The 23618-nt window shown below is 42.8% G+C and overlaps 1 protein-coding gene across 2 annotated transcripts in view; it reads left to right on the forward strand.

Annotated features, from left to right (window-relative positions):
• TNFAIP8 (TNF alpha induced protein 8) overlaps window positions 1-23618 on the forward strand; it is a 131425-nt gene that overhangs the window by 39826 nt on the left and 67981 nt on the right. The window contains exon 1 of one of the 2 annotated variants that reach the window (XM_060091871.1): window positions 16923-16942. The exons of the other annotated variant lie outside the window; for it this stretch is intronic. The gene's annotated coding sequence lies outside the window, so the exon portion shown is untranslated. Of the gene's footprint in view, window positions 1-16922; window positions 16943-23618 lie in introns of those variants that run through there. 2 annotated transcript variants of the gene reach the window in all.

Consider the following 23618-nt stretch of genomic DNA (forward strand, 5'->3'; position numbering starts at 1 on the left):
TCTCTGTGCAGTGGGACTCATCATGGCACTGACCCCATATTGTGAGGATTAAAATCAGACTAAAAAATATAAGGTACTGGGCTTCCCTGGTGCCGCAGTGGTTGAGAGTCTGCCTGCCGATGCAGGGGACACGGATTTGTGCCCCAGTCCGGGAAGATCCCACATGCCGCGGAGCGGCTGGGCCCGTGAGCCATGGCCGCTGAGCCTGCTCGTCCGGAGCCTGTGCTCCGCAACGGGAGAGGCCACAAGAGTGAGAGGCCCGCGTACCGCAAAAAAAAAAAAAAAAATATATATATATATATATATAAGGTACTTAGTTCAACACTTGGCACACAGTAACTAGTAAGTGTTCAGCATACTGTAATGTTTATAAAGAAAATGTCTTACTTTTATCATTACAGAAAAAGGAAAGCTATTTCAGTGGGAAGCGGTGGTTTGGGTTAAGAAGCTTAAGTAACATTCTCAGGCACTAAAATGTAATCGCCACAGGGGACAGATTTGTTAACAGAGAAGAGTAAGAACTTGTCAAGTTTGGGAAGTAAGAATGTGAAAGATTATCAAAGGGCAGAGGGAACCTAAAGGCAAATGGGGTAAGCTAAAGTTCTGTAGACACAAAGCAGGGTACAAATCTTTAAAGAGAAAATAAAGTTAATTGGGACAATCTGTACTTGGAAAAAAGGCTATTCAATAAAAACCAGGACAAATACTTGTTTTGATTGTAATTATAATCTTTATTTTGGCTTCAATATTAAAAGGGGTTAAATATATTGAAAGGATATTATATAAAGTAAAAATGGTTGACAATACTCTGGGAACTTTCCAGAACAATTGGATAAGAGTGGAGAGCTTTGTATTTGTCATTTTTGTCATAGATAGTTAGTTCAAGGTCAATAATTTATATTTGATTTCAAAGCTACTTAAAAGTTCCAAAGAAAATTATTTTCTACTTATTTTTAAAGTCCACTTTTTGAAATCAGCCAGTCTCAAAGGATTTTTCCAGAAACCTTAAAGACAATTGGAAGTCTGGCTGGGAGCGCTCAGTTTATAAAAGGCACAAGGCTTGGAGCAGCTTCTGTCGGGGCCAGGGTGCGGGTGGAAAGAGAGAGGAGAGCGGGGAGACCACTATTGCCAGACCTGCCAGGGTGCTGAGGCTTCCTGAAGGATCCCATAGTAGGCACAGGTTTTACCATTTTGTTTTATTCTACAGGTGCCCTACAACAGGGGAGGGTACAGCATTTGCTGAAGTTTAATACACTCTAGAATATGGGAGCTGCCTTATTAACCTGTGATTGATTAATAGAATTCTCAGCACCTTTAATAACTTCATTAAAGTACAGACAATGTATGCTTCTTTTCTTTTTTTCCTAGTTTTATTGAGGTATATATGGTATCTAACATTGTGTGAGCTTAAGGTATTCAACATACTGATTTTATATATGTATATATTTCAAAATGTTTGCCACAATAAACTTGGTTAATTCATCTATCACTTCATATAGTTATAATTCTTTTCCTGTGGTGAGAACTTTTAAGATCCGCTCTCTCGAATATACAATACAGTATTGTTAAATTTAGTCACCATGCTGTATATCTCCATGATTTATTCATCTTATAATTGGAGATTTATACCCTTTGATTACCTTCACCTATTCCCTCCTCCACCCCCTCCCCTCTGGCAACCACTCTCTGTTTCTGAGTTTGGGGGTTTTTGGATTCTATGCATAAGTGACATCATACAGTATTTGTCTTTCCCTGTCTGACTTATTTCATTAGCTTAATGCCCTTGAGTTTCATTCCAATTGTTGCAAATGGCAGGATTTTCTTTTTTATGGCTGAATCATTTTCTTTACCCATCATGCATTGATGGACATTTAGATTGTTTCCATGTCTTGACTATTGTAGATAATGCTGCAGTGAACATGGGGGTGCAGATATCTCTCTGAGATAATTTCATTTCTTTTGATATAACCCAGAAGTGGAATTGCTTGATCATATAGTAGTTCTGATTTTCATTTTTTGAGGGACCTTCATACCGTTTTCTACAGTGGCTTCACCAATTTACATTCCCACCAGCAGTGCACAAGCCTTCCCTTTTCTCCATATCCTGTCAGCAGTATCTTGTCTTTCTGATGATAGCCATTCTGACAGGTGTGAGGTGATCTCTTATTGTGGTAATATGCAATTTCCTGATGATTAGTGATATTGAGTACTTTTTTCATGTACCTGTTGGCTATTTAAATATCTTCTTTGGAAAAATGTTTATTCAATTCCTTTTTCCCATTTAAAAATCAGATTATTGGGACTTCCCTTGTGGTCCAGTGGTTAAAATTCTGCGCTTCCACTTCAGGGGGTATGGGTTCGATCCCTGGTCGGGGAACTAAAATCCCACATGCCATGCAGTGTGCCCCCCACTAAAAAAGTCAGATTATTGTTTTTATTAAGTTATATGAGTTCCATATATATATATATATGGATATCAACAAAACTTATCAGATATGTGATTTGCAAATATCAACAAAACTTATCAGATATGTGGTTTGCAAATATTTTCTTCCATTCCATAGATTGCCTTTTCATTTTTGTTGATCGTTTCTGTTGCCGTGCAGAAGCTTTTTAGTTTGATGTAGTCGCACTTGTTTATCTTTGCTTTCCTTGCTTGCGCTTTTGGTGTCATACCCATGAGATCATTGCTACGGCCAATGTTAAGGAGCTTTTACTCTGTGTTTAGTTTTAAATCTTACATTTAATCCATTCTGTGAGTGGTGTCAGATAGGGGTCCAGTTTCATTCTTTTGCATGTGACTATCCAGTTTCCAGCACCGTTTATTGAAGAGACTGTCTTTTCCCCATTGAATATTCTTGGCTCTCTTGTCAAATATTAGTTGACTATATATGCATGGGTTTATTTCTGGGCTGTCTATTCTGTTCCATTGATCTATGTGTCTGTTTTTATGCCACTATCATACTGTTTTGGTTACTACAGCTTTGTAATATATTTTGAAACCAGGAAGTGTGATGCCTCCAGCTTTGTCTTCTTTCTCAGGACTGCTTTGGCAATTTGGGTTTTTTTGTGGTTGCATATGAATTTTAGGATTTTTTTTTCCTGTTTCTGTAAAAAAATGCCCCTGCAATCTGTATAGGGATTGCATTGAATTTATAGATGGCTTTGGGTAATATGGAAGTTTTAACAATTTTAATTCTTCCATTCTATGAGTGCAGGATATCTTGCCATTTATTTGCATCTTCTTCAGTTTCTTTCATCAGTGACTTATAGTTTTTAGTGTAGAGTTCTCTCACCTCTTTGGTTAAGTTTATTCCTAAGTATTTTATTTTTTGATGATACTATAAACATTTTCTTAATTTCTATTTTGTATAGTTCATGATTAGTGTTTGGAAATGTAACTGATTTTTGCATATTGACTATGTATCCTGCAACCTTACTGAGTTTATTAGTTCTAACAGTCTTTAGGTGGAATCTTTAGGATCTTCTGTATGTAAGATCTTGTCATCTACAGAGACATGTATGCTTCTTTTAAATTCTGAGATTGTATATTACGACGCAGCCCTAAGATGGGGTGGTTTTAGTTGGTACAGATAAATAGAACGTGATCCTTGTGCTTAAGAAGTTCATACTCTGGGGAGACAAAACTAAAGCACATGAAACATTTTCATGCATCTAGCTTAGTTTGTAAACTGAGTGCTAACTTTTATGACATTGGCTGATTCATTTATTCAACAAATACTTGAGTGCTTACTATGTGCTAGGTATTTGTGTATTAGGTTGGAGTTAAGGGCAAAATCAGGTTAAATTTTCCACACTGTAGAATAATAATAACTACTCCACACTGTTGAATAACTTGTTCAAATGCAATTAGCCTACAATACTGTAGTGGCAATTGTAGCATAGTGGTTATGAATGGCCTGTGTTTGTTTTGTTCACCCATGAATCTCCAGTAAGTGGGGCAGGATCTGTCTCATAGTAACCATTTAGTAACAGCTGTGGACTGAATTAATACTCATAGCAATAGTCCATGTACTTTGGGAACTTACAAACTAGTGGTAAAGCAGTTTTTCTCAGGAGATTTGTCCTATACAATTTTTTTTTCCTTTTTCTCTCTCATGAACACAAACAGGTTTCTTTGACAAATAAGTGGTGCTCTGTTCCGCAGGACTTCTCATTTTCATTCCTCAAGAGGGGTGCTAGATATAGCACAGAGCATTTACTAAACTCATTTGAACATTAATGTGTATGGTCCTGGCATCTTTGGGAGAGGTGGATTTGGCCATAAAAGTCCCAGGAAATCTGGAGAAGGAACATGCCAGGAGTATAGGGAACTTTATCTCTTAGACTCACTGATCTATCTCTAGCACCAAAAACAATGCTTGGCACTGCTTAATAAATTTGGGGGGAGGAAGGGGAACACCCCAGATTCAAAGATGAGAGTGTCTCAGTAGGGTAGTTTTGCCTTAGACAATTTTTAACATCTATCTATCTATCTATCTATCTATCTATCTATCTATCTATGAATAAATGAATACAATAAAGGATTCAAAGTGAGCAACATGGGTCTTGATTCAGACATGGAGAAGGGGACTCTCAGATCCAGGTAACAGAGGTTAGTGTGAGCAGAGAGTGTTTGGGGGAGGTAGTGGAAGTTGGTCCGACTAGAGTTTTGAGATTGTGTAGTGGGAAATAGTGAGGCGAATTCTGGATGGCAGGAGCCTTCAGAGGTGTGCAGAAGAGTTGGGGGCATCACAAAGAGGGAACTCTTGCAGATTTTTTAGCAGAAGAGGGACAACTTGAAAGCAGAACTGAAAGAAGATTTGACATCTGTGTGCAAGATGGGTTGCAGTTATGTGAGCTGTTTTGAGCCAGAGGCACTTGCAAATCCAAGAGTGAGAAATGAGAGAATCTGAGCAAGGACAATAGAGAGAGACTTGAAAGAAGAATCAGTAAAGCATGGTGATTGGGAGGCGTCAAAGCTGAACTCCAGGATTAATTTTGGGCAAGTTCAAAGACATACACAGTGTCCTGTGGTCTTGTTGATGGAGTCTGGGATGAAACTAGATATCACACATCCTCTCTATATCTGGGAAACTTTCTCCTAACCTAGCATTTCTAACCCAAATCATTGAGAACTTCAAACATTTATAATGGGCGGTGTTCAAGTCATTGATTTGGATTCTTTTTGGAGAACCAAGGGAGGCAGCATTTTGTGGTGGTTAAGACCATGGACTTTGGTGCCAGAGAGAAATGGGTCCAAGTCCTGGCTTTACCTTGGATAAGTTTCTTAAACTGCATAAGCCTCAATAACCTTATCTACCAAATGGGGATAGTACTGGCATCTCCTTTACAACTGTACACATTGTTAACACTCAGTATACAAATTGCTGGTTAGTGTCCTTCCTGAACTGGGAGAAGAATCACTATCATGGTTGTATGCATATGTCTACTTGCTTTTTTCCAAATTAAAGAACAGCAGTCAATCTGTTAGCACAGCCAGTAGGTTGGCACATGGTTGACGGGAAAGCCACAGCCAGAGACCAGGCAGTTAGGGGAACAGTGCCCTCCGGGGCAGTGCCATGCCATTCTCTGCAAAAATTGGAACTAAGCCCAGTGTTGTTGAACATACTGAGGCTGGCAGAGGACACAGAGGTGTAAGGAGAGGAGGGAAGAATTTGGGCTGTTCATGGCCTTGGAGCTTTTGCACAGGATTCAAACTTTGCTGTCAGCTCCAGGTAGGTCCCTGGTAATGTCATCTACTGCAAAGATGAGCCCCCGGAGAAAGGGCTTGATTTCAGTTCCCCTGTGGGTTCTCTGAGTGTCTTTCCAGCCCACAGATGGTTTGTTTGCTTGTTTATTATTTTTAATGAACTCAGCGTTTCTCCAAGGCCGGTTTACTGGTGCTCATTAAAGAGATGGCAGCTCCAAAGTTTCTTCATTGTACAGCTGGCGTTGTCATCCTGTGAGGACATAGTTCTGTTTTTCCTATCTGTGAAGCTTGGTTTCTAAATCACCCCAACTGCGGAGTATTGGCAGATACAGTGTTAAGATTCAAGTAAGTGTTTATGCTCTAGTTCCTGTCCAATCAAAAGGAAAAAGAAGTTGGCAGATCAGAGTTACAGTTAACCTTTTTCCATTTCCTCTACCTTTTTTTGGTTTACTGTAATTATGTAGATTCTAATACCAAGATAAGAATACTCTAATTTGGAGGAATATAATGCATTTTTGTGTTGCCTTAAATTGATTCAGGGACTTCCTTGATATCATTGATACACTCCAGGGCAGAGATTCTCACACTTGGCTGCATATTTTAGAATCTCCTGGCTTTCAAAAATTCAGATACCCAGCCCCTAGCCCAAATGAATTAAATCAAAATCTTGGGAGGTAGGGGAGGGTAGGATAGGGTGAGACTTGGAATCAGTATTTTTCAAAAGTCCTCAAGTCCTTCCAGTGTGTAGCCAAGAACCAGTGCTTTAGAACAGTGGCTCTCAACCAGGAGCAAATTTGCCCCCAACCTCCAGGGGACATTTAGCAATGTCTGGAGACTCTTTTGGTTGTCACAACTAGGGGAGGGGTGTCCTACTGGCATCTACTGGGTAGAAATTGGAGATGCAGCTGAACAACCAGTGGTGGAGCAATTCACAGGACAGCTCCACCATAACAAATAATCCCTGGGCTCTAAATGTCAATAGTACTGAGGTCGGGAGACAATGCTCTAGAATAAACAGGCCTAAGAAATGAGATGTGCCAGAGCAATGTATATGCCCATTGTGAGGAAAGCATAGCACGTAGAAATTTACATTTTTGGCCTCCCAGCAAGATGAGGGGAGGGAAGTGCCTTAGTAAATGCCTCTACCTCTTGAGTCTTCTGTGTCTGCCATCACAGGGGTCTGATAATGTGGTCCTGGTCTGTCCTTGTAGCTGGTGCATCTCCTGGTTCTGATTTTTTAGACAGACTGTCTTCCTGTGGTTCCATAAGTTTATTGCACTGGAATGGCTTGGAATTTAACCTATGTAAATTAGCCAAAATAAGTAATTTTTAAATAAGCTTTTAAAAAATAATAATAAATTTATTTATTTATTTTTGGCTGCTTTGGGTCTTCGTTGATGAGCGCGGGCTTTCTCTAGTTGCAATGAGCAGGGGCTACTCTTCGTTGCGGTGTGCGAGCTTCTCACTGCAGTGGCTTCTCTTGTTGTGGAGCACGGGCTCTAGGCACACGGGCTTCAGTAGTTGTGGCATTTGGGCTCAGTAGTTGTGGCTCGTGAGCTCTAGAGTGCAGGCTCTGTAGCTGTGGCGCACGGGCTTAGTTCCTCCACAGCATGTGGGATCTTCCTGGACCAGGGCTCAAACCCGTGTCCCCTGCATTGGCAGGTGGATTCTTAACCACTGTGCCACCAGGGGAGTCCCTAAATAAGCTTTTGAGTTGCTTGTTTTTTTAAACAAAGTTTTCTAAAATTAGGGAGTGAACCATTTGAAAGTGATTATATATGGCCTATAAGAAATATGATTTTATGTGCTGTAGAGCGTTCTTTCTCTTCTTTTGATTGGGTAAGAGGAGGCCAGGAAAGCCATTTTTAATTTAACTGCAGTATAGTTTTCTTTAATTTTGAGACATTCAGGAGTACTTTTATAGCCGGTTCTTTAACCTACATTTATTATATTGTGTAATTAATTTAATGAACTTTATCTCCCTCTGCACACACCCAGTTTTCCAGAGTGTAACACACATCAAAGATATTTGCCATAAACAAGTTGTCTTTTCCTGGGTACACTTGTCAAATTTCATTGATGTGGTGAAATTTAATGTTAGATATAAACATAACCTATTGAATATACTCAAAACTGTTTGTGTTTCCAAAAACCTATGAAAGTAGATAGCTAAAGCTCTTGAAGTTGCTCTGAATTCATTGATCCTTATGCAAGTGGTTGATTACCAATTTTTCAAAAAAAATTTTTCCTTTAAAGAGATTTCAAGAGATTTTAAGCAGTACTTTTAATGCTCTACATCAACCTTTTGTACTAGAATTAAATTCATGTATATGAATCTGGGGTTATATCTATAATAGTTTTTCAGTTTTTTCCTTTTTGGTTGGGGTGTACCCTTTGACTCCAATGTAATGCAGTTTATTCATTCAGTAAATATTTCAGGGCCTACTATGAGCATTTTGCATTAATTACAATAATGGCTTTAAAATTGTTTTACTCTAGTTTAGTGTGATTTGAGGCACTATACCAATACTCTTTTGTGCTGGGTCCCTTTTACACCTAGTGGTTGGAATGTTTTAAATTAAGACTAGAAGAATAACAGCTCATGTAATATTTGGCATGAATACTCCAAACTTCTCTGTTGGGACAACGTATCCCAGTTTTCACTGAGTTTTAGCAATGACTCCTTAATCCAAGGGTTACTTTAATTTTAATCTAAGCCTGTTGTTTTGTAGCTGTGCTTTTAAATTAATTTATAACTGCATTTTAAAAATTTGTCTTTGGGTATATAAACATTTAGTTTTCTCTTTTGACTTTGGAGTTTTGTTGAATGAAGTTTTCAGAAAATTAATCCAAATTTATGATGTAGAACTTACTGAAAACTTGACTGCCATTAGAACTATCACAAGGTGTGCTTAATAACATGTATGCTTCATAGTAAATGGTCAGTATTCTGCTGAGACTTTCAGTGTGCATATGTGGGGTGTGTGTGTGTGTGTGTTGGGGGGGGGTGGGAGCTCTTCTCTACTGGGATTGGGGGACAGGATGGAGAGGAGAAGAATTAAATTAGTGCTTAAGGATTAAATGGATCAAGCCCAAACCTAGAAGTAGAAATCACCCAGAGACATTCTGGTTTCTTGGAAATGAGGGTTATTGTGGGTAATCTGTATATCTCTGGGTGTAACTTTTACTGCAATATGCTTGTCTATACCTTCATCATATTAAAGAACAGCTGGGTTGATTGGTAGCCCCTGCCTAGATAGTTTCTAGAATGGGGACCTATTTTTCAGCACATGTAAAAAGAACAGATTTGGTTTGGGGCATATGGGATTAATAAGGGTGGAGAAAGAGTTGATTGTTTCCCAATGTTTGAAAGACATAGAAGAGGGATTAGACATGTTCTTTGTATCCGGAAGGTATGGAACCAGAGCCAGTGGATTGAAATACAGGAAAATAGATTCTGGCTCAGCTCAAGGAGTATCCAAAGAGATCATAAACCATAGAGTTGTGGGGAGTTGTGAGGAGTAGGGTGGATGGAGTGAAGAGGCGTAGAATTCCCTTTCAGTGGAGGTTGTCAGGAAGACCACGAATGGGAAAGGACACAGGGGATTTGGCAGTGGACTAATAGTGGACACTGGACAAGATGATCTTTATGTTCCATTCCTGTCTAGCCACTCTGTGATATTTAGGGCATATTACCTCCCCTGAGCCATGAAAAATGAAGACACCTGGCATTTGAAGGGGAATTACAGTTTCATTAGTTTAGCGTCCTTAATGGCTTTTCCTCTCCCACTTCTGCAAGTCCTCCTGCAACTATACCCCCTCTTCTATAACATCCTTTTCTTTCTCCGTGTGGGAACATCCTCATCAACATCAGAATATGTCTTTTTGTCACTCATCTTAAAAAGCAAATGATGCAGAGAAGAATGCACTTGTGCAAAACATGTCAGCACATTGAGACTCAGAGAGAAAAAATAAAACAAAAACAAATGAAAAAGAAACTTCCTAAATCCAAAGTAGCCTTCCAGCTCTCACCTTGCTTCTCCGCTCTTAGGTCCGGTGGAACTTACCCAAGGAGGTATCTCTGCATGTGATCTCCCCTTCTCACTGCCCTCCTCACCCCTCCCCTCCTCCAAAGCCCTTCCTGTCAAGGTCACCAGAGACCTCTATTTTAATGAACCCCGTGGCCACTTCTCCATCCTCATTGCCCTGAGCCTCAGCAAGATTCAGCATCGTTCATCCCTCCCTCCTCTTGAAACACTTTCTTGACTTGGCTTCCAGGGCGTCACACCCACCTTTTCTTCTACCTCCTTAATTCCTCCTTCCCAGGGCCTCTGCCATCTCCATACACTCTGGGCAGTGTTTCTTTACTTGACTTGGGTAAAAAATTGAGAGAGAGGCCAGGTCTCACTCAAGTCTAATTAATTCAGAATCTCTGGGGAAGACTTGTGGGCATCAGTTTTTAAATTAAAAAAAAAATTTTTATTGAAATGTAGTTGATTTACAGTGCTGTGTTGGTTTCTGGTGTACAGCAAAGTGATTATAGGTTATTACAATATATTGAGTATAGCTCCCTGTGCTATACAATAGGCCCTTGTTGTTTATCTATTTTATAGATGATAGTTGTATGTATATTTTAATCCCAAACTCCTAATTTATCCCTCTCCCCTTTCCCCTTTGGTAACCATGCATTTGTTTTCTATATCTGTGTGTCTATTTCTGCTTTGTAAATAAGTTCTTTGTATCATTTTTTTTTATATTCCACACATAAACAATATCATATGATATTTGTCCTTGACTTACTTCATTTAGTATGATAATCTCTAGGTCCATCCATGTTGTTACAAATGGAATTATTTCATTCTTTCATTATTTCATTCTTTTTTATGGCTGAGTAATATTCTATTGTCTATCTGTACCACATTTTCTTTATCCATTCATCTGTCAATGGACCCTTAAGTTGCTTTCATGTCTTGGCTGTTGTAAATAGAGCTGCTGTGAACATTGGGGTGCATGTATCTTTTCGAATTACAATTTTCTCCAGATATATGCTCAGGAATGGGATTGCTGGATCATATGGTAGCTCTTTTTTTAATTTTTTAAGAAAACTCCATACTGTTCTCCATAGTGGCTGTACCAATTTACATTCCCACCAACAGTGTAGGAGGGTTCCTTTTTCTCCACATTTTGTTTTGCTTGTTTGTTTTTGTTTCTGTTACCTGGCTATACTAATGTGCAGCCAGGATTGAGAATCCAGGTGATTTCATCTAGTCCCACGGAATAAATACCAAATTCTAGCTAATGACTCCCAAGTTAACGTATGCCACACACACATCTTCTCCGAACTCCAGACGTGGTGATTCTGTTGTCTCTTTTAAATTTCCTCTAGGAATAGACTTCTTGGTTCCACCGCCACCCTTCTCCCCTCACCCAAACCTGCTCCTCTCCTGGGTTTGTCCTTCTCTGTCAACACATTTGTATACAGAGCTCTCAGGCGAAAACCTTCGGCGGCATCTTGACCCCTCATCATTTCACAGCTAGTCCAACAGCCAGTCCTGTTCGTTTCTCTTCCAAAGCATATCCCACATCTCACCACTTCTCCTGCTACCACCATTTCTCATCTCAGTGGCCTCAGTAGCCTCCTAACGCCCCCTGTGCTCTTGCCTCCCCCTTCAGCCACTTTTCATGTAGTCAGAGTGCTCTTAGAAAACCCATCAGACCGTGTCACTCCCTTGCTCTAACCCCCCCGTGCCTTCCCATCACAATCAATAAAGTCCACCCTCCTTACCCTGAGCTAGAGGGCTCCCTTGACCTGGCCTCGGCCTAACTCTCCTACCTCATCTCTTACCACCCCTGCTTCCTACACTCCTCTTGGACCACATTGCCTTGCTGGCTCCTCAAGCTCTTCCAAGCTTGTTCCTACCTCAGAACCTTTGCACCTACCCTTCCCTCTGCCTGGAAGGCCCTTCCTCTTAGCTCGTTCCTTGGCTCTCTCCCTCACTCTTCAGATACCACGCCATCCAAAATGCTCCTCTCTCCCAATCACCCTCTCCCTTTCTTCTAGTTTATTTTTTCCTTCCACAGCACTTATCTCTGCTTGACATCCTGTTTTTCTGGCTGTTTCACTAGAACTTTTGTCACTGCTCTGTCCCCAGCACTGTAAGCAGTGCCCATACACAGTAGATGACCAGTAAATACTTTTGACGGAACAACAGAATGCCACTTGTGTAACCTTGTGTTTTGTCACTTCCGTGACCCTTGGCCCCTCTTCCAGCCCCTGAGCAGACCATGCGGGCTTATGGCCAGGATCTCCTGCCAGGTTTATCTCAGAACCTTCTCTCTTCTGCTGCCTCCCATTTGGGCCCTGCCTGCTCACAGACGACTCCAGAAATATCAAGGGGTGGGGAAGAAGTCAAGCAGCATCTGGCATTTAAATGGTGGGTGCATGGCCACCATTCAGTTCCTTCTTGACGGCTCAGCACAAATCCCTACTGCTCCTGGTTTCTATATGCAGTCTTTTCCTTGACAATCCACCCTCCTGGTTTCTTTCTTTTCTCTCTCTGTCCCTTCTCAGTCTCCTCTGCAGGCTCCTTCCTCTTCTTTGTCCATCCCTTAAATGTCAGTATTTCTTAGGGCTTTGTCTGGGTTCTCTGCCCTTCTTATTCCACTCTTTCCCTTCATGATCCCTTCCATTCCTAGGTCTTCAGAGTCTCTACATGGTAATGACTTCCAAAGTTATATTTCAAGCCTAACCTAGCCTTGTCTGTCCAGTTGTAAAGTGTTTATCAATACTTGGATATCTCACAGGCAACTCAAATTTGATGGGAAGTAAGCTGAACTTACTTTCTCTTTGAGTTTTCCCCTCAGTAGATGATCCAGTTGACTATCCAGAAGCCTGGAAGGCATCTTCCTGTACATCAATCAATTGCCAATATTATCAGTTCTCCCATTAAATAGGTGTAGAATCTGTACACTTCTTGTCACAGCCTACTGCCACCAACTAAGACCAGGTCACCACCATCATCTCTTACCTAGATTCCCTTAAGGACAGTTGACATGCCACATGCCCCCCTACTCCCACCTCCATACCAGTCTGGCTCCCTGTGCTGCTCTTGGTCTTTATAAAATATCCATCTGATTGTGTCATCCCCCGCTTAAGACACCTTATTAGAGTTTTGATAAAGTCTAAAATTTTAAATAGGGCTTATAAGATCCTTAATAACCTGTTCTCAAACTGACTGTAGCTGTTAGAGTATCTTGGAAGTATCTGGCTCCTTCCCTTCCTCCTTCATACCCCATCCTACCTCCCCAGGGGCTACTATTGAGTAAGGCCTCAATAAATATTGTTGAATGAATGTGGGAAGGCGGAGGCCCTGGACTGTAATTGTGAGTGTCCTCAAATTCTGATTTAATTTGTCTTAAAATTTCTAAGGTTTCCAGAATAAAAAAAATTCGGTTTTTGTGTACAGTCCCGTGTGTAAGTTTCCCTTAGCTCCGTGGCTTCCAGGGTTGTTAAAAAAAGAACTAAAAGTAGTATGTGGGATTCTGCTAGCAAATCATTTCCAATCTGTGCTCTTTGAGGGGCCATTAAGTGCTGAGCTTAGGAGGCTGCCAAACAGGACATGGGAACCAAACCACATTTGTGAGCCAGTGGCCAGCAGGGAGGCACACTGGCTGAATGGGCCTCTGTGGTGAACGTTTTTCAACTTGGGCCTGTGTAAGCCGGCATCAGAATACCTGAGACTTGTTGTGACTTGTCTGAATAGTTTATTACATTTTCAAACCTGTTTGGGAAGAAAGCTTACGCACAACAGAGTGTTTGGGGCTTGCAGAGTAAATCTTATTTAAAAGAAATAGACAAAAATGTAATCATGTTTAACCTGTAATAATATAAATGAGACTGTTGATCTCAGTTGTAATGAATCTAAAGAAGAACGGTAAAAGGCTTTTTCCTTAGAAGATCCAGGTTGGCATTTCAGACTTCAGCCCCAGGGCTGGGAGCTCCTGGGTGAGGTTTCCAAGTCTTCATCCTCTATCTTCTAACTTCTTTAAAACGAGGATCCGAGGGGCCTAACAGTCAGTGCTGAGTCAGAGGGATCAGCGATCAGCAAGAAAGGAATGACACACTTGCTGCCTGAAGTTCTAGGGAGTTTTTTGTTTTGTTTTGTTTTTCTGTTTTGCTCTGAAGATTCCCTAAAAAGACAGAAGATTGCCCTGGCCATCTCTTGATCAGCAGCCTTTATTATTTGGAGGAAATCTACCCTGCTATACCTTCTTGTTACTAACAGGTTTTTGAAAACCTTTTCCCCTTATTGCAAAAGCATCACATGGTAGTGTAGTGTATTTTATCTACTATAATTTGACAAAAAAGTGAAAAATGAAAAGAGAAAAGGTTACTCCTTAATTTCAGCGCTCGGAAACAAACATTTTGTGAATATTACTCCAGGCTGTTTTGTGTATGCCTGTAGTTTTTCTCTACAAAAATTGTATAGTACTTAATATGATTTCTTTCACATATTGCTTTGTAGCCTTTGTGAAGAGTTCTCATGTTATTAATTACTCTACAAAATGTTTTTTTTTTTTTTGCGGTGTGTGGGCCTCTCACTGCTGTGGCTTCTCCCGTTGCGGAGCACAGGCTCCGGACGCACAGGCTCAGCGGCCATGGCTCACAGGCCCAGCTGCTCCGCGGCACGTGGGATCTTCCTGGACCGGGGCACGAACCCGTGTCCCCTGCATCGGCAGGCGGACTCTCAACCACTGCGCCATGAGGGAAGCCCTTTTTCAACTCAGTTCTAGGCACAGATAGTGACGTCTTGGTGCTAGAGCTGTGCTTTGAGAAGATGTGCCATGAGGGCAAGTGAGTGAAAGGATGCAGGAAGTTGAGGCCAACGGATGAGGCCTGAGGTAGGATAGGGCACTGGGGCTGGAGCAAGGGGGAGGCAGAGGGGCTGCAAGGGTGGGTGAGAACTTGGTGGCTGGCAGGGGGAGAGTGAGGTCCATGATGACACTGAGGTTTCAAGTCTGAACGGCTGATGGGAAGATGAGATACGGAGCCCAGAAGAGAAGCTCTTTTGGGGGAAGGAGGCATATGAATTGAGTTTCAGCCCATCCTTTTGCTGTATTTTTTCTTACATATAAATTTATTTATTTATTTATTGGCTGCGTTGGGTCTTCGTTGATGCGTGCGGGCTTTCTCTAGTTGCGGTGAGCGGGAGCTACTCTTGATTATGGTACACGGGCTTCTCGTTGTGGTGGCTTCTCTTGTTGCGGAGCACGGGCTCTAGGCACGTGGGCTTCAGTAGTTGTGGCACGCAGGCTCAGTAGTTGTGGCTCGCGAGCTCTAGAGCTCAGGCTCAGCAGTTGTGGCACACGGGCTTAGTTGCTCCGCAGCATGTGGGATCTTCCCGGACCAGGGCTTGAACCCGTATCCCCTGCATTGGCAGGCGGATTCTTAACCACTGCGCCACCAGAGAAGCCCTCCCTTTGCTGTATTAGCGAGCGTTTTTCAAATTAAACTAGCCCATGTGCTCTCCGTTGTCCTGGAGGACTTTGGGTGACGAGAGGATAGAGGAGGGGAGACAGAAATGTACGACAGGATAGGAAACTCTGGGCTCCAGTGGCCCCTCCTCATCTGTAAGAGAGGACTGCTCAGTGGGAAGGGAAAACGGGGCTCCGACATCTCCCCAGGAGGTGAGAGGTGGTTTGCTGGCACTGTCTGCTCCTCAGTCACCACATGGAAGAAGCTTGTTTGATGTCAGCTTGTCGTTGGGTAAATTTGTTGAGGTGTAGATGGAGGAGGATGGGGTGGAAGACAAGTGCTGATGGTGGGTGCCTGAGCAGGGGGGCTCTGAGTACAAATGGGATGAGGCCCAGAACTGGGTGACACAATCATCCTTCCCCTGCAAATGGTTAAAAGTGGTGTGTGTGTTTCCTGGGGGCAAAAATCAAGGAGAAACTTTACTCAAGACATGCTGTCATTTCTAATGGCTCTCTAAATTGAAACATTTCTGAAAGTTGTTGTTGTTTTTTTAAAGTTAGCTTTCCAAATAGCCACATGGGTAAAACTACGAAATGAAAACGCTCTCTGTCCTCTAAAGGAGAATGGAGAGTAGAACTGCTTTGATGGCCTTCTCTGGAAAGTTGTCTTTTCAAGAAAATAACCTTCTGCCACCTTGAAAGCAAAGGGTTTAACAGAATCTAAATGAGAATGGTGGAAGCACAGATGGAAAGACAGCAGAACTTGGTGAATGAGAGACCATCCAAACCAAGAGAGGAATCAGTGATGACTGGCTGACGGGGTGATGATGGGATCCACAGAGAGGTTAAAAGAGGGAGGGAAATGATCAGGTTTGGCCATGGAAGGAGGATGAGGAATTCAGCTTGGGAAGTATATGTTGTGTATTAACTAGAAATTCTAGAAATTTATAGAGAAATTAACTCTACCATTGGAGAGTTTTTCTTGGCAAATTTAGAGTTTAATTAGTTTAGTATTTTATTACAAGGGATCGTGTTCAGTTTCACATGAAGGTTTGCAATGGAAGAATGCTATAAAATGTCAGGACTCTGTTTATGTCCAGCTCAGCAGAAAATAAACCACATTCAAGTGCCAGCATATTTACTGCAACAGGTGCTCGGTGTTTCTGTGCTTTGTAAAGGCTGATTTAGTGCTTTCATTGGTGGTGCGAGTGTAAAGAGAGATTGGAGCCTGCATCATAGGAAGACAGACATAAATGCTCCTTCTAGAGTCCTAAGATCTGGCTCTCGCCACCACTGCACTGCTAACCAGCCAAGCGGTTATTATTTATTTATTTATTCATTTGTTTGTTTGCTTGCTTCTGAGTAACATTTTATAAAATTTATCCTTAAAGCCTACAAGCACGTACTATGTGATAGAAAAGTCTGCCATCCCACACTTATTTTTATGCAGCCCATCTAGGAGGAGGCTGCAAAATGCAGTCAATGTGAGGATGGACTTGAGAAACCTCCACCCCTGCCCTGTCTCTGAGGCCAGGGCTGGCCCCCAGCAGCTCCCGTTCTCACTGTTGAAATCACTGCTCTGCCCAACCTTGAAAGGTGGGTTGCCAGGTGTTCTCTTTATTTTCCAGACAGTCCCCTATTTGTGTTTTCTGTCTGGTGAACCAAGGACAATTTCGTGATATGATATGAAGAGAAAAAAGCCAACAGATTTGGAATGAGACCCTTATGTTCCCATCTTGGCATTGCACTGAGCAGGTATGTTAAATTTATGGAGCTTAGTTTCCTCGCCTGTAACCCGGGGATAATGGTGCCCACCTCCCAGGGTTTCGGTGAGGGCTGAGCGAATGTAGGGAAATCATGCACGCTGCTCGGCATCTAGTGGGATTTCCTGACCCTGGTCCAGGCATGAACTGTGCGCTTCTATGCTGGCACAAGCCCTTTTGGGTGAGAGAGGGTGAGTCTGACCATCTGCTGTCTCTGTGATAACATCCAGAAAACGCTTCTGGAGCACCTTACCAGTCTCAGGCACTGAGTCCCCTGGAGTAATTCACCTTTAGCGTGCCTTCCTCCCTTGCCAATGACTCCTTCCTCCTTGAAGAAGAGCAGATGGGCAAAGGAAGCAAGTTGAATCAAGGAGGAGACCCTGCTCAGTTCTCTGGTTTTAGGGAGGCCATTGAGAGGATTGAAGTGGCTGGGAGAAGGCCAGAAAGGAGGGTCCAGATAGGACTGATGGGGAAAGGGGAGGATCAAATGGAAAGAAAACAGCACTGCTCCTGCCAGTCACTAGATCAGGCACTAGGGGCTGGGGAGCACATGGGAATGCCAAAGCATAAAGATCAAGGTGTTTTGCAGACATTTCCAGTTCTGACCCAGAGACTGTAGAATCTGTTGAAATAAACAAGTGAAATGCAATTTTTCACGCAGCCATGAGGATGTGGGTGGCCATAGAGGAAATGTTTTTCCTGGGGTGTGTAATAAGCAGTCAGTGAAACTAGGCCAGAGAGAGAGCATGTGTTCTGGAGATCACCCTGGGTCTCATGGCTGAGATCTCACTTCTCAGCCCTGCCCCACCCTGCAGGGCCCTGTTGAATATGCTGCTTCACCTCTTTGAAATTGTGCTTGCCACCCACCTTCCCAGGGTGTGGAGACAGTGGATTGAAGTGATAGTGCCTTGCTCTGAGATGCCTAGATAATGTGGAGAGCATGCACACTCAGAAGCAGAATCTGGTTTTCTAAAAGCCACCATCACGTGCTTGCTTACAGATAGCTGAAGAAGAAATACCGCATAAGACGTGCTCAGACATCCCTAACGACAGCTTATTTAGTGTCGCTGCCAAGCTCTGGAGTGCCTCTATCACCAGCGATGCCAGTTGCACTCCGGGGGGTGTTGGGGTGCTGAGCGGTACCTTGCTTCAGCTACAGAGCTGAGCTCACCAGAAAGAGAGAGAGCCATGTATACTCCTGAGCACCAATCACCTTTGTAAGGCTGGATCCGGACAGAGACCTCGGCCACTAGGCCATCATGCAGGGTTTCTAGGGATAGAAGTTCTGGTTGCCTCCCATCTCCCTGTCTCAGGGCACGGATGATGCTTCTGCACTGGGCAACTGTCACAACTGTTGATCCTTAGATCTGTCAGGAACGTCCTAATTGCAAGTCCTAGGGAAGCATAGGAGTGCTGTGTTCGTATCTCCAAAGGCAACTGAAGCGAGTTAGATACATTGTTAGATAAGGCTATTCTGTGAGTTTTGAGTGCTCCACAATCTCCCCGATCTTTAGTCTCTGTCTATGATTCTTCTTTCTTTCCAAATGGAGGATGAGCAGAATTAAAATTACAACTGCTGGGACCGCTTTACACGGCAAACTTTGAATAGCTCTGAGTACGTAAGACCTCGGCATTCTGGTCTCAAGTAAGAGAGGAAGGAGGGATGTCTTAAGGACATGACCTCCTGCCTGATCTGTAGCCCAACCAGATGTGTTGCTTTTCTTTGGCCACACCGCGTGGCTTGCAGAATCTTAGTTCCCCGGCCAGGGATCGAACCCGGGCCCCAGCAGTGAAAGTGCCAAGTCCTAACCACTGAACTGCCAGGGGATTCCCTAGATTTGTTGCTTTTTGTTCTCCCGTTGTTGGAGTGCTCTCTCCAAAATCAAGAGTTAGTTCTCCCGGGTACGGAGGTGCCCAACTGATACATGAGACTCTAATGCTCGCAGCCTTCTCTGCCCTTGCCTCTCCCAGGCAGGACTTCCATGACTGTGTCTGGAGCATGTGTGAGGGCTGTGCTGCTATGTTGGCAGTTGTTTTCTGTGATGCTGTGCACCTCTCCCTCCTGCCTTCCCTTCCTGCAGCTTCACTGTGCTGCTCTATTCACAGCAGTGGACAGAGTGGTTCCTGGTAGCCACCTAGCCATGTAGCTACCCCCAAGGCCACATTTTAAGGAACTGTGAGACCCTGCTTCCTCTGTTTAGATAAAGCATTTCTGCTCTTTACATTTTGTAACTTACCCTTGGAATTGCCAGTGTACCGGGGTTTGAGAGGTCTTTCTGATTTGGAGTCCTTCGCTTCCAGGAGAACTTTTCTCTTGGAATCTTCTTGGACCCTTAGTCCCCGATGAAGTTGTCATAGCATCAAGGGGCCAGTCAGAATTTGGGGAGGTAACACAAAGGAACACAAAAGGGAGGTTTCTAAGGTATAAACTTAAAACCTCTGTGAGTTAGTCACATGATAATGCTGGCTGAAGGAAATGAGAAAAGTGTAATATGTTTGTCAGTTGGTGTTGATTTGGTATTTATTTCAGCCTCCTCCCTGATTTAGTAGTAGGCATTTGATTTTTTTTTTTTTTTTTTTTTTTGCTGGGCAGCTTGCAGGATCTTAGTTCCCCGACCAGGGATTGAATCCGGGCCACGACAGTGAAAGTGCCCAGTCCTAACCACTAGACCGCCAGGTAATTCCCTATAGGCATTTCATTTTATTTCAGGTCAACAATAATGCTTATTGCTATTTGAGCATTTGCTGTGAATCAGGCAATATGTTATTTGCTTCACATGGTTCTCTTTACATCTTGATAGCAATTCTATGAGGTAGATGATGTTATTCTCATTTGACAGAGAACAAAATTGTTCAGAGAAGTGAAGTAACTTGCAAGTCTACAAAACCAGGAAGTGGCGCAGCAGGTATTTGAACCTGACCTAGCAGACTCCAGAGCATTTGTCCATTGCATTCCACTTGGGATCTTTTTTGCTGAGTACTTAGTAGGCTCAAGGCAGAGTGTTACTGCTGCACTAGATAAAAATAAAATCAACAAACTTGGGCTTCCCTGGTGGCACAGTGGTTAAGAATCTGCCTGCCAATGCAGGGGACACGGGTTCAAGCCCTGGTCTGGGAAGATCCCACATGCCACAGAGCAACTAAGCCCGTGTGCCACAACTACTGAGCCTGTTCTCTAGAGCCTGCGAGCCACGACTACTGAAGCCCGCGCACTTAGAGCCCGTAGCAATGCTGTCCAAACTCTATTCTCTAGTTTTCCTGAGAACCAGAACACCTTTAAGCAATACTTACTATTAATAGACATTCATGTTTATACTGGCCAGGTAGGAATGAGTTTTTTAAAAATTTTCTTTTCTCTAGGCATCTATGACTAGGGCTACTCCCTTTTTTTTTTTTTTTTTTAAAGTATCTGCTCCTCTTTCCTAGCATGTTGAAACGTTAGACTTCCTGTTTCTGCTTGATTTTGAAACTATCTCCTGTTCACCTATCACAGGTAATCCCTTGTCTCTGTGTAGTCGTAGTTTACAGGTAGCAAGTGCAGGCAGCAACCAGTCCGTCCCACTGTGGATGCGGAGACCTCTCTGGAGTCACAACTAAAGGCTGCATAATGTATTCCACTACAGGTGACGAAACCCAGGTCCCAGAATAACAAGCAAAACAACTTTTAAAGGGACTGTTGTTGACCACTGTCTTCCGTGCATTGGTTTGGTAAACTTATGGTTGATTTTTCGAAAGGACGGTATAAATTCCGTTGAATTATTCTCGGGGAGGACTGACTCTCCCTGAAGGCGATACGGATGCCAGAGAATACACATCAACAGTGTGGCTGTGTATGTTCCTCTGGTCTGTGTGACTCTACCAAGACTCTGTGAAGCTGTCCTGATTGATACGGGGGAATATGCTGAAACTATGTGAGTTAACTGTACCCTCAGACTAACTTCGATGTAACCTCTTTGTCAGAATCTGGCAGAATGTTCAGATGACTAAACACCGTGGTGTTGCTGTCTACAGGGAAATAATCTTTGGTCACGGCTTTAAAGTGGTTGTGTTCACTGTTTTGTTTTTTTTTTGCTATGACTCTGGGTGTGGAGAACCGGTATTAAGCTGAGGGACGTTTGAGTACTGTGGGTGGAAAAAATGGCATCTGAAGTTTGCATGTAGACAGTTTCATTTGTACACAAATGAAGGATTGAAATGTTTCAGAAATGGGGCTCTGAACCAATCGAGAACTTTTTCACTTAAAGTTTCTCCTTTTGACAATTCATATGTGTTTACTAACTCTCAGATGTCTCTGGATCCCAGTGGTCTGGTAGTGGCGGTAACACCTTGAGGAGAACTGCAAACACAAGGGTGTTTATTTCTGTTCTCGCATTATGTAGGGGTTTGTCAGAATGTCGCTGCTACCATTTCCTCTAACAGCAGATAAGGGATTTAACCCCACACATAAGGCCTTTTGTACTTTAAAAATATACCTTAGGCTTGTTTTCAGCCTTACTTAATGCTTCTGTAAGTAAACTTAATTTTAAGATAAATTGGAAACGTTTTCAAGGATTGAAATAAAGAGAGCCTTTAAAAATAGCCCTTGGGCTTCCCTGGTGGCGCAGTGGTTGAGAGTCTGCCTGCCGATGCAGGGGACACGGGTTCGTGCCCCGGTCCGGGAAGATCCCACATGCCGCGGAGCGGCTGGGCCCGTGAGCCATGGCCGCTGAGCCTGTGCATCCAGAGCCTGTGCTCCGCAACGGGTGAGGCCACAACAGTGAGAGGCCCGCATACCGCAACAAAATAGAAATAAAAATAAAAAATAAAATAGCCGTTAAGTTATATTGGTATTTACACACTCTTGTTCAAGTCTATACATAATATTTGTTGAGGTTTATCTAAAAATTTTTCTGCTCAAAAGACTTTCTGGACCTTAAATTGAATACTAGGAAGGAACTAGAAATTGGAAGACATAGATGAGTGTTAATATATCTAGTTTCTTAGCCCATGAATTGAACCTCTGGCAGCCAATGCTATTTTGTAGAGCCGTGACTACTTCTGTCATGTGGAACGTGGTCACCTGCACATCATTTATATGAAATGTACATTTGCCTACCAGATGCCCAGAGCTGTGTGTGTGATTGTCTGTCAGCTTTCTTTATATATGTATATAGGCACATTCTATCCAATATATAAAGCTGGTTATGTGTCTGTGACTGTATATCATGGCATATATACAGTTGGAATCAGAGCCAGGTTTGCTTGGGCAGATTTTGTGGGAGAAGTGAATTCTGGGTAGAGTTCTACAGCGGGGGTTAGTGTAAGTAATGTACTTTGGCAGAAAGAAGCGGACATAAAACTTCCAAGGCTGGAGTGATTATATTAAATGCATTCATGAGTAAGCATGAACCATTTAGGAGCAAACGTAAATTATTGGTTGAAAATAGCCAGGCTAAAAGTGAAGAGGAGGCAGGGAGATAAGTGTATCAGAGAACGGGAGGGGTGTGTGGGAGCTTCTCTCTTCTGTGTGGCTGGTAAGTGTCAGCCGTGGATACCAGCACACCCAGACCATGTTGCCATCTAGTGGAACTGGCTGAAATGCACGGGGAGCATCACCACCTCTTCTCATTGCAGGTTAAATTAATAGTGCGGTCATCTTGGCAATAGAGAAGCTTACTTCTCTTTCCCCTGGGGATTTTAGGTGCGGAGTTTGAGAAAGGAGATGGATGTAACTGTGCTCCCCCCAGAAGTATTAATTTTGACTCTAGAAAATGGAGCTGAGCACCAATATAAAGAATCTCCCATAGACAACGTTTGGAGGCTGTGGTCTTGCTGAGAGTGTAGGGTGTATGTGGCCCTTCAGCAGCTCAGAGCATGGAACGTGCCAGAAGCAGCACTCAAGAGGGTCTGCAGCAGAGTGAAAACCCACCACATACGTCTCTGGGTTGGCTTGTTGTTTCATGTGGTTATGGAGTCCAACCTGTACGGTGGTGGCAGAGGACATGGACACCGCAGCCCACAGACCTCAGAGCTGGAAGTCATGGTAGACAGCTGTACTCTTCCTGCCCTCCCTTCCACCCACCCGTGCATGCATCCATTCAGCAAAACTTAATGAATTCCTTTTCTGTATCAGGGACTCTTCCAGGTACCAGGGATACACCAGTGAACAAAACAGAGAGAAATCCCTGCCCTTGGAGAGTAGACATTCTACTAGGGGATATAGACAATAAAATAAATAAGTAAAATATATAGTAGGTGGGATACTATTAAGTGCTAAGGAGGAAAAAAATTTTTAAGCTGAATAGGAGGATAAAAATGTGTGTGTGTGTATGTGTGTGTGTGTGTGTGTGTGTAGGATTTACAATTGTGTGTCCTCACAGAGAATGTGGTATTAGACTCACCTGAAATATGTGAGGAAGCCACACCTGTGAATAACCAGGGGAAGAACATTACAGGCAGAAGGAAAGCAGATGCAAAGGTCCTGAGGTGGGAGTGGGCACGGTATTCCAGAAACAGCCCTAGTGCTGATAAGAAAGAGGACAGGGGATGAACCAGAGAAGTGGTGAGGGGCCAGATAAGGTGGCACATTGTGGACAATTATGATGAATTTGACTTTCACTAGGCATGAGATGAGAAGCTGTTTGATTTAGTCTAATATTCTCATTTTACAGATGAAATTTAGGACAGAG

Source organism: Mesoplodon densirostris, chromosome 3 (genome assembly GCF_025265405.1).
Source record: "Mesoplodon densirostris isolate mMesDen1 chromosome 3, mMesDen1 primary haplotype, whole genome shotgun sequence".
NCBI classification, from domain to species: Eukaryota; Metazoa; Chordata; class Mammalia; order Artiodactyla; family Ziphiidae; genus Mesoplodon; species Mesoplodon densirostris.